We start from the raw sequence: 12,899 nt of genomic DNA, 5'->3' as shown, positions 1-12,899 counted from the left end.
TTACATTACAAGAAAGTTCTAAAAATTTCGAAATTACCCATTTTCGTGTAATGTTTACACAACGGATAATGGTTTGTACGAAAAATGTCACACTGTGATAGAGCCAGAATTCAGACAATATCTTATAAGGCGTGTTTATGCGGTGCGAGCCTTTGTACGAAAATGTCGCACATTCCCACTACTCACATTTTCCTGCAAAAGAATAGTCTCACCAAATTATCATGGAATTTCGTGAAATTTAATGAAAAAAATAATACAATTTGACACGCACCACACTTGGAGAGCGTCTTGAATCATGGGAAGTGGAGTGACTGATTTGCTGGAGTGAATCTTTATATACTCGGTGTCATCCATCTCTCATCCCACGTTTTGACTCTGCTTACGACAATATGCTGATAAATAGTCAAATTATCTATTATAATACAAGTAGATCGGGGCACAATTTAAATTACTGCGAGTAACTTCCGGCATTTGGCAATACCCTTTTTAGGTAAAATTATGCACAATTTTATGCCACATGCAATTGTAGGTAGCTGGGGTAAAACATCTTGTGGCATGAGTACGGTATCAATACAAATGGACAGAAGGTGGACAGCTCTTATTGTTTTGTTTTATTTTTGCACAGGTTTTTAGCATGAAGTGCGTCCTCGCATCAATTTTGGATGCAAGGACACATTTGCGGTAAAACAAGCGTGAAAAGCCAGCTTGGCCTTTTGTGTATTTATTATATATGTTTTCTGAAATTTCGTGTAATTTTGCAAGAGGAAATTACACAAATTTTGTACACACCCTAAATGCAAACCGATGTCTCAAGCACTCACTAATACTTGGATTAACGTTGATCAATTCTTGTTTCATTGAACAAGAAAATACGTTTGAAAAAAATTATCATTGCCTCGAGGGATAAGACTGCACATGGTCCCCATTTGGCTATTTCATAGTTCTTTTGGGTATGAGAGAAGGTGGTAAAGTTGACTGGAGGGCCAAAACAATGGTACATGATATCCTCATTGTGGGCCTCATTTATGAGAAATGTTGCATTGCTGCAACAAAGCAGTGATGCAACACTTCTCAGTGAGCCCTCCTTGCGACACCTTAGATGCACCGTATTTAATGTACAGCGCATCATGTCACAAGGAGTTACAGATACGTATGTATCTCTGACATATCTGTATGCACAAAAGTGGCGCATTGCTAGGGTGTGTCTGAAAACAGACGCAACTCCAGCAATATGTCCTTTCACATGGGTGAAGAACCGGGGTTTAACCCAGCGGCGTCAGGGGCACGCCTAAGATCTTCGAGTTCACCTGTCTTGGTATTCAAAGACACGGAACACTTCTGGATGGCGTCCGAGACCAAGTTTATTAGCTGCAGCTAGTAACAGTGATCCTAGAAATAGATCACGGTGTAAATTCTCAGGAGACTGCTCATTTTACTAAGGCGAGACGTCTCCTTTTATACCCAATATTCACATTATAAATGTACACCCACTGCACAAAATTCTAGCCAATAAGATACATTTTCAAACAAAGTATCACATAGCAAAAACTCAATTTACAGTATCCCAACCCAAAAGTTAATTATTAGGAATGTCCCAAATTCAATCTCCACAAGCCAGACAAACCTATAATTGAAAGCATAACCCATGTAATGAAGAAACATAAAAAAAAGAAACAGTAACAGATGCTGAACAAGGTAAGCACGTGCAAGGAAACTAAAACGTTAACGATGTCCTGAACATTGATTGGCAATCTCAGATAAAGATCGATCAGGGAAATTGGCTTTGCGAGGTCAGTTTCAGGTGAAGAGGTCAGTTTCTTACAGTTCATTTCAGAGTCAAAAAGAAACCTAGTTAATGTATACATGAACTAAGAAGGCCAGGCCACTTCGTTCGCCAGGTTACCTTTACAGGCCTACGTGAGGGCAACACAAAATGGTGGCACAGAACAAAATGGAGTCAGACTCGAGAATTACAGAATCTCAGACCCTCCTTTTGCCATTACGTAGGCAATAACCTAAGACTCATGTTAATCTGAATCTAGGTCTTTATCAACATTCATTAGGTCATCAAAGTGTTGCTGTAGCATCATTTTATTATTCTCTACTTCTCTCGGGACAGATCTCCGAACACACATAGTAGCACAAAGACTACAAATGGTGGGACCACACTGGATGCAAAGACAACAAGAGAAAAGGATGGCTAAAACCATACCAAGGAATGTCAGAATCTTCCATCCCCACTTAGACAGCAGTCCCCAAAACCATCCCGTCAATGACCAGTCTCCTTCGTCTACATGGATAGACTCAGAGATCTTATGCAACCTAGAGATGGTTTGGTATACTGTAGGGGCATTATCTGGTATGTAAACACAGCAACTGGATCCAATCAATTTACATACTACTCCTCGATCTGCAAGTATGATGTCTAATACCATACGATTCTGCAAAGTCATAAGGCGGTCTGCTTGAAGCTCAGCTGTAACATTACTTAGAGCACCTGCTGTCTCATTAATAGTAGCTTCAACAACGCGGACAAGCTGTCGAATATGCCTACTATTGATCATAGGACCCCAAAAGGGCAGGAAGCCCATGAAGAAATCTCCTACTTCATGTGCTGCAGTATCTTCCTGATTGAAGACATCTCTACCATATCTCCTTCTATGATAGTCTGAAGCAGTAGTGTATGTAGGGGGAAGCAAAAACGCCATATAACATGTTCCTGAAAAATCAGGTGGCAACCATGTGTAGGCTCTGTCATGACAAACAAAATATGTGTCTTTAGCTGGCACAAACAGTGGAGAAGTCCGGGATGAATAGACATAGGTTTGAGCACACACACTCTTACCTAGCTGCACTTTCGGATTCCGACCAGTACCGTGAAAACAAAAATGGCCTTGATGGGGTACAATCCAAATAGGGGGAGACCTTTTTCATCTCTCCTTCTCTGTCAGGCTGGTACTATATCCAGTCACGTTCCAACCAACATAAGCCTGCACCTCATCCTTAGGGATAGCATTATGTGCATCAATATCTCGGATCATAGCTACTATTCCCCTTATCAAGGCATTATTGCTGGAGTTATCTTTAAGGGAACGTAAGGGGCGTATCTCATTTGCATAGATAAACATGGTCTGTAAAGCCCACACAGACCCATTAAAAGAAAAAGGCAAAACCAAATATGGCATACCTTTATCTGTCGTATGAGGCATAAGACCACAAACCCAACAATTAGTGGTATTTACTACTAACTGATGCTGATGCAACAACTGTATGAACGAGTTGTTGACAAATTCTGATCTCCTTGTTTGCTCATGTTCAGGCAACGTATAAAACTGATGCAAAGAAACAGTAGTGAAAGAAAGCATAGGTTGGGAGGTGGGTGCAGAGGTCTGAGATGTAACACAGACAATCCAACCCACACAAGCTAATGTGATACTTAAAAACATCAAAAAGCACAATATTATAAAACATTTGCTACATATCAATGTACAAAATCTTGTCTTAAGATCTATTCTCTCAACATCTCTTTCAGTTACAACAGACTCCATCCTCTAACGTGCTGCTCGCGGCAATTTTCCTTCTTCACTCAAGTGTGCGTCCAAGCTTCCTAGACGTCCCTAGAACCGCAGACCTTTCGTCAATACGCGGGCCACCCCTTCAGTCTTATACCGCGACCCTGCAGCTGAACCCGGATGGTGGCTCAAAAAAGAAAAAGAAAAATAGTCTCTTGTCTGAAAAAGTGTAATTCACCCCCAAAAAATCAAATGTTATTTGTCTTTTTCAGACCTTAAGTTGTATCGTTCTTTACCAGGCACAGTTTGATCGTGAAAGAGTGTCTCTGGATGCGTAGTATCAAATCTCAAACACGGCGGCACAGCTTCTTGCAAGACTTCATTATCCGCAGTTTCTGACTGAGTCCATTCCAGATGTGCATCGCTAAAAGGTACAAATCATGGAACCCTTTCACTCTCGGAATCGGCAACACCTTCCCGGACCCACTTATCGTACGGTAAGGGCAAAGGTATCTTCTTGCAATGGGTACCATGTACCCAGTTTTTCTTGGCGAACACCTTAATAGCAGTCCGAGTTGATAACAGGACTTGGTATGGACCGGTCCATCTTGGTTCCAAGTTCTTTGACCTCTGGAAATTCCTGGTTAGAATCCAGTCGCCAGGTTGAATCGTGTGGCCTGCGTCTACAGAAACTGAAGGCAAAGTGTCATGGACCTGTTGGTGAAGAACACGCAATTTAGCAGTCAAATCATGTAAGTTGTTAACCAACATAGGGTACTCTATATCACTGTACTTCTTAGGCCACAGCACACCCCAGACATTCGCCAGGGCGTCCATAAACAATCTCGTATGGGCTAAGTCCCACGCGAGAATGTACTGTCTTTCTCGTGGACAAAAGTGCCAATGGTAAGGCATGGGCCATATAAGACCAGAGCTCGCTTGCACATTGGCCAACTTCAGCTTCAGAGTGCTATTATAGCACTTGACCAGGCCTGCTGACTGGGGGTGATTTGCAGCGTGAAATTTCTGTTTAATACCCAGACCCGCACATACTTTCTTCATAATCTGACCCACAAATTCACTTCCATTATCACTCCATACCATCCTCGACAAGCCATATCTGGAAAAAAATTATTTGAGCAAAACCTTGGCTGTAGACAAGGCAGTATTATCCTTTAGGGGGTAGGCCACTATCCATCTGGAAAAGGCACAAACAACCACAAGGACATACTTCAAGTTATTCCATCTTTCCATATGAATGTAGTCTATCTGCAGCACCTCGAACGGATACGTTGGAGGAGCAAGATGACCCGCTGGAGTTGGGGTTCCCTTTCCAGGATTATGCATCAAGCAAATCATGCAGTGTTTAACCAAATTCTCAGCACACTTAGGAATTCCACCATTCTGCCATAACGGAGCCAACAACTTACATATCCCTTTTGAACTAATGTGAGCCAGCCCATGAGCCATAGTAACCACCGGGAGCACATATGCATCCGGCAAGAACCATCGCCGGTGCTCTGACAACTCAACCCAACAGCCTGTTGAATCCAACATTCCCGTACTCTCTCTCCACACACTCAATTCTTTCTCAGTAGCTTCTGCCTGAATCATCTTCACACTTTCTGTTGTACCTTCACACATTCCTCCTTCCACAGCCCATCTGGCAGGACCTGCAACATACAACCGACTCGTCACATCTTACGCTGTTTCTCTCGCTACTTCATCTGCAAACGCATTCCCTCGACCCACTTCATCCGTAACCTTCTTATGCGCACTACACTTTACTATCGCAATTTAGGTCGGCAAAGTAAGTGATTCAAGAAGTTCACTCACTAATTGTCCATGCTGAATTTTCGTACCATGGGAAGTAAGAAATCCTCTCTCTTTCCACAAATGACCAAAACTGTGAGCCACGCCAAATGCATGTTGGCTATCAGTAAAAACATTCACTCTCTTTCCTTTTGACAACACACACGCTCTAGTCAATGCTATCAACTCTGCTGCCTGTGCTGAATTCTGTGCAATACGTGCTGTTTCAACAATTGTGTGCAAAGTTGTGACAGCATATGCTGCAGTCGTCTCTCCATTCGGAAGCTTAAAGCACGAACCATCCACCCATAGGGTACCATCAGGATTCGAAAGAGGAGTATCTTTCAGATCACCTCTACCCTTCATTTCCTCCTCTGTCCAGAGAAAACAGTCATGCTGTTCCTGAACATCTGTCTCTACAAAAATTGGCAACAATGTAGCTGGATTCAATGTGTTGCACTGCTTGATGTGCACATGGCTAGCCAAAAGCGTCAACTCATAACCTGACAAACGTGCACTGGTAAGATGTTGGGTCTTTGTTCTGTTCAATAGGGTATCCACTGCATGTGGAACCATCACAATCAATGTATTATCCAATACCAAACCAGCAGACTGTCGAATAGAAACAGCCGCTGCCGCTGTAGCTCTTAGACAACTAGGCAATGCCCTAGCTACCGGATCTAAAGTGGCTGAAAAATACGCACATGGGCGCTGCTTGTCTCCAAATTGTTGCGACAACGCACAACCTTCTCTCTCATGTACATAAAGTGTAAAAGGTTTACTATAGTCGGGGGTACCCAACACCGGAGCAGAACACAATGCATCACGCAATTCAGAAAAACTCTTCTGACATTCGTCAGACCAAGGAAGAGGGTGTCGTGTGTCCTTAAGAGTAAGTGCCAACAAAGGTTTCGCTAACAAAGAAAAATTCGGAATCCACTGTCTACAATACGAGGTGATACCTAAGAAGGCACGCACCTCTCTCTGTGTGCATGGCACAGTCATTTGGACAATCGCTTGAATACTCTCTGGGGTCAATCGTCTTCCCTCCTTCCACAAGAGATGACCTAAGTAGGTCACTTCTTGTTGGCAATACTGCAACTTCGAAGGTGACACTTTATGATGAAGGTCAGACAGGTGTCACAACAAAGAAAGAGTAACCTCTTTACAAATCTCTTCATCATCAGCAGCAACCAACAGATCATCAACATACTGGATAAGAGTAGCACCAGAAGGCAATGCAAAAGTATCAACCTGAGTTTTCAAAGCCTGACTATAAATGGAGGGACTCTCACAATAACCTTGAGGAGCGCGTTTAAACCGGAAATTGCGGCCTCCTAAAGAGAAGCCAAAAATATCCCTACTTTCCTCAGCACTCGGAATACTGAAGAAAGCGTTCTTCATATCAATAACAGAAAACCAAGCAGCTGAGGTAGGGATCGTAGTCAATAAAGCAGTAATGTCTGGAACAACAGGAAACTGTGGCACAACAATCTTATTGACCTCTCGAAGGTCAATCACAAACCGATACACAGGTGGCTGAGAAGAGTCAGTACGCTTAAGGACAGGCAGAACAGGACTATTGCACACATTGCCTCTCGTTTCTTCAACCACACCTTTCTCAACTAAATCATAGATAATCGCTAAAAGACCTCTTTCGCCATCACTGGAAATTTTGTACTGAGGAATGCGAGGTAATTTAGCATTCGACTTAAGGGTAACAACGTAAGGTGGAATCTGCAAGAGACCAACATCATTAGGACCTGTAGGCCAAAGGGTATCAGGGAGAGAACTCAGTTCCAGTTGAAGGTGATCCTTAGACAGATACATTGGGGAAATCACTTTCTTACCCACTGTAAGATGTACTCCCAAAGGAGAACAATGAAATGTTGCATGCTATCTTTTCAAGAAGTCCAAACCCAACAAATTCTTGCCACAGCTTGTCGTTAGAATAAGGGGAACCTCAAATTCACAAAGACCAATAGAAAGGGGCAAAGGACAAGAGAACGGGTTACGAACTGGGGCGCCAGAAAATCCTACCGAAACATTAGTCAAGCCAGACAAGGGTGCGCCAGGGAGTTTAGAGTGCATGATAGAACTCTTTGCTGCACCAGTATCCAAAAGAAAAGGTTCTGCCACACCTGATATAATCACTTCAACATAAGGTCCACTCGGGTCTACTGGAACTGACACTACTCCCTCCCTTTGTCCATGGCTGTCCTAACTATCATTAAAACCAGCACTCTCACTTCCAACATAATAATCATCAGTGTAGCACTGAGCGGACTGAATGGTCGGAACATTCTGTTGGTCAAAATAATTTATAGAATTCTGAGGGGAAAAGGAACGTTCATTCTGGGGAAACGTACCACGTCCCCTACCCCTAGGTACTTGTTGGTAACCACCACGACCTCTCAGACCAGACATACCATTCGCACGCTGTAGCAAGATCGGGCAACTATTCTTGAAGTGACCTTCCTCTTTACAATAAGCACACTGATTCGGGCCTAGCGGGAGTCGCAAAGCAAAAGACTCAGGCTTCTGCAACAGTTTCTGAAACTGTGGGGGTAGCTGAAACTGAAGCTGATTAGGGCGAGGCAGATAAGCCTGCTGCAGAAGAACTTTCATTTTTAATTCTCTAGTCTTCTTCTCTACTTTATCCTTCTCATCTTTATCTCTATTCTCATAGTATTGTGCAGTAGCCAATATCTGTGCTGAAGAAGAAACAGCCCATGAACTCTCATAATCTTTTAACTTAGTAGAAAGTTCAGGAAGTAAATTAAAAACAAACTTATCTACAAACAACCTCTGACCACCTTCTGTACTCATGTCCTGACCACTATAATCAATGAATGTTTCCTCGAAACTAGTGAAGAAATCAGACACACTCTCATCTTTCTTTTGTTTGCATGCTGCTAACTTGTCCCAATTTACCCGCAAAGGAGGCATCATAGTTTTCATTAAATTAATAATCCTACCAGGTAGTTCTGCAACTAAGGGTTCAGGTTTGGCACCTCCTACCTGCCGACCATCTGCAGCAGTAATATTAACCCATGTATCTCCAAACTCTGGTGTGTGATCCTCATGACGGATCTTCGCCCACAAGGGTTGAGGAACTACATTACCCATCAACATATCTATGTCAGCTAAATTCATAACACATTCATCAACTGTCTGAGACAACTCCTTGTAATAACCAGCAGGATTTTTACGGGGGTCAGGCAAGGTCTGCTTAAGAGCCAGGACCTCAGCTCTCTTCCAAGGGACATGCACCCACACTCGCTGAAAATGAGCCGGTGCAGCCACAATACCATGAGCGGCATCAGCCACAACTGCCTCTCTCCATACAGGGGGGACCTCTCTCATAGGATACTGCTTCACTTTTCTCCTAACAGAAGGGTCAGGTTCGAACAATACCTGAGGTGGAAGTCTAGACCTAAAAGTGAGTAGTGTCTCTACCGCTTCCTCAACATCGGAACCCACTATCGTTCCTTTAGCAAATTCAGACTGAACATTAATCAATTCCAATGGAATTGAACCCAACCCATTATCTTCCCACTCCTGACGAAGGAAGGTACACATGACATCAAAAACATACCTTTGTTTTGGTGCCTCCCACTGTAGGAAGATATCCATAACCACTTGTGGACCGTACTTGGAGGCATTCGAAACCCATCTACGAGCAAGGAGATCAAACTCTGCCCGCTCTTCGGGACCAGGAAGCTGACTACGTGTCTGCTTACGTTCAGAAACAGGGGTCATATTTAGTGACCCAAAGAAAGGAGACAAAAGACTAGTGACAGTCTCAGTCATTCCTTACCGAGCAGAAGGAGAAGAAGTTGACATGAGGACATGAGACAAAGTGTTTTGAGGCAAGAGAGATGTAGGGACAGAAATAAGAGAAGTCGAAGATAAAGGAGTGTAAGGCAAAGGGGTTTGAGGCAAGGCTGGTGACAAAGCTGGCGGCCCTGGAGGGGGCTGCGCCGCGGAAGGAAGAACTACCTGTGAAGCAACAGGTGGCGGAACAACAACAGGGGGTTGAACGACAACAAGGGGTGCAACAACTGGAGGTAACGGAGGTGCAGTAGCACCCTGCACATAAGGGTGTGGTAATCTCAGTAAATGTGACATCAAAGGATCCTTTTCAGGGTCTTCAGTCACATTTGAAAGGGGAGGTGGTAAAGCCGGGTAACATTTGTCAATGGCCATGCAATGTTGTCTATCTGACACTTCAATCACAAGATCTTCTTCCTCTTCCTTAAACTGCCTAGCAGCTTGCATTACCAACATATTCCTTTCCTTCCTATCTTTCTTAGCTTGCTTAATTTCTCGCTGTTTGGCTTCCTTACGCCAAAGGCGGAAAGTGTCAAACATCGCCGGCAGGGCTTTCTTCTTAAATAGCGCAACTTCTAGGTTATCTAAAACATCTGATTCAAAAATACCATGTTGGGGCTATCGTAAAACACCATCTTTCCTTGTATAACGGACCCATACTTCATTAAAGGTAATGGGACCCACACCATGCTTTGAATAGAGCTCATAGGTTGGAGTTCCAACAGGAGGTATCAGACACGAGTCCTCCAATTGGGAATCCTTATTACGACTACAACAAAACCATTTCCTAATTTTGCCAAAACCAGGCATCTTTAGCTCGCTAGTCTTGCTTCAAACTTCAAGGGGTTATCAAAAATGATACACTCATAAATATACGAACCCCTCGGCTTCGACTATTGCAATGGCCGAATCAAAACCAAGAAACAAAACAAAGTCGTGGGAGCGACCCACTTATACTTAACCAAAATGTCTGTCACGCCACCAGAAGACCGTCTAACGTCTCGCCTTACAAATCATCACAAGAGGGTCCAAGTCAGGGCGACATTCAGGGCAGCAGTCCTTCGCAGCCGTCGGAAAGGGGAAGCCTCGCAGAAAAAACCTTCGGTCCACGTCGACATGCAGGGGTCAATGAAGTGGCGGCCGTCCTCACGGGGCTCCTCACAATCTTCGGGCTTGGACCAGTACCGCTGAAGTCGCCCCACGTTGGGCACCAGTTGAAGAACCGGTGTTTAACCCAGCGGCGTCAGGGGCACACCTAAGAACTTCGAGTTCACCTGTCTTGGTATTCAAAGACACGGAATACTTCTGGATGGCGTCAGAGACCAAGTTTATTAGCTGCAGCTAGTAACAGTGATCCTAGAAATACATCACAGTGTAAATTCTCAGGAGACTGCTCATTTTACTAAGGCGAGACGTCTCCTTTTATAGACAATATTCACATTATAAATGTACACCCACTGCACAAAATTCTAACCAATAAGATACATTTTCAAACAAAGTATCACATAGCAAAAACTCAATTTACAGGATCCCAACCCAAAAGTTAATTATTAGGAATGTCCCAAATTCAATCTCCACAAGCCGAAAAAACCTATAATTGAAAGCATAACCCATGTAATGAAGAAACATAAAAAAAGAAACAGTAACAGATGCTGAACAAGATAAGCACGTGCAAGGAAACTAAAAAGTTAACAATGTCCTGAACATTGATTGGCAATCTCAGATAAAGATCGATCAGGGAAATTGGCTTTACGAGGTCAGTTTCAGGTGAAGATGTCAGTTTCTTACAGTTCATTTCATAGTCAAAAAGAAACCTAGTTAATGTATACATGAACTAAGAAGGCCAGGCCACTTCGTTCGCCAGGTTACATTTACAGGCCTACGTGAGGGCAACACACAATGGTGGCACAGAACAAAATGGAGTCAGACTCGAGAATTACAGAACCTCAATACAGCCCCTCACATACACACTCAGTAACCCATACAGGCACTGACTCACCCACTAACTCATCCATACATGCATCAAGCACTCTCTCACCTACACACACAGACACTCAGACAACCATGCAGGTACTCAGATAACCAGTCACTCACCAACGCAGCCACTCACACACCAACTGACAGACTGATACCCACATTCACGCAATCAGTCACACTCCATACATTCACTGAGATACCTAATCACTAATTTGTACAGGCAGTCACTCACCCACCGAATCATCCATACAGGTACTCTTATACCCACTGATTCACCAATATACCTGGGTATATATATATATATATATATATTTGACACATACACTTTTTGAAAAACACTCACAGTCACTGAATTATGTCATCAGTGATGTCATTTGAGATCTCATCAGTGGTTTCATCAGTGATATTACTGACCATGTCATGAGTGATATAATATGTGAGGTCATAAGAAGTGCATTGTAGGGGCACAAGTTAAAGTTAGCACAGCTAACAATAACTGTTGAATTTTGGTGGTATTGTACAAGTGAAATCTGAGCCTAAAAGTCCTTGTATCTTTTGATTTGTTCCTGTGAATATATATATTTATGATTGCGTAAAAGAGGATACCCTGAGAGAGAGCTCAACAAAAGTAAGAAAAAATTAGACAAACTGACTAGAACCGAGATGCTGATCAAAAAAACGAAAACATTCAATACAGAAGAAAAAGAACAACAACCACCAAGACTCATATTAACTCATAGCAAGGAATCCCCAAAAAATTGCCAAACTGTGCAGAGATATTGGCCGCTATTAAAACAAGATCATGATCTAAAGAAAATCATAGGCCCTGGACGACAAATCACTTTCCGCAAAGCACCCTCCATAAAAGATACTTTGATCAGAAGCCATTTCAATCCACAAAATACAAAAACCAACTGGCTAACTAACCAACAGCTGGGCTTCCGAAAATGCAATTCATGCAAAGCATGCAAAATAGGGATTAGCAAACAGAACATCAGAAACCCCGAAGGAAGATTGATCACGATAGACAAAAAAATCACATGCACAACAAAACATGTAGTCTACACGATCCAATGTGATTGTACGATGCTATACATTGGAAGTACCGTCTGCATGCTCAAAAAGAGAATCCTTGAGCACATCCGTGCTGTTAAGAATCGGGATCTTACATATGCCACCGCGAAACATCTTTTGGATTGTCAAAATGGAAACTGGCTACACTTGAGCTTTTTTGCAATAGATGCAATTGAAACAAATGAGAGACTGGGGGACCAAAAGAAGAAATTACGACAACTGGAATCGAAATATATCATTTGGATGAAAAAAAAACAGGCGAGAGGAATGAATTTCGATGAAGAAATGTATGTCCATTTGAAATGAACCAATCCAAAGACATTTTGAACAGATGTGAACCTGTGAAAATACAGACTCATAGATATCGTTTGACACTGTAATTCAATTGTTAATAAGTGTGTTTTTGATAATCACAAAAATCTATACAATCCCTGACATCTCTGTTGGTCCATTTGGAACATGCCCCAATACACTTGGTAATCGATCTCATAACATCAGGGTACTATACCCTCAATCAGTCCTCCCTAAATAAAGGTATTGGTTTTGTATATAAATAATTTACAAGCTAGAACCAAAAAATGTGGAAAAAATGGTGATATAAAACGTACTGAATAAACTAAGTTACGTTGGGAAGGCGTCATTTTCCGAGAACAACTTGAAAACCTTACCAAGTTTGAAATCTCTTAAATA

Source organism: Lissotriton helveticus, chromosome 7 (assembly GCF_964261635.1).
Source record: "Lissotriton helveticus chromosome 7, aLisHel1.1, whole genome shotgun sequence".
Classification (NCBI taxonomy): domain Eukaryota; kingdom Metazoa; phylum Chordata; class Amphibia; order Caudata; family Salamandridae; genus Lissotriton; species Lissotriton helveticus.
Note: the sequence above shows the minus strand (reverse complement) of the source record.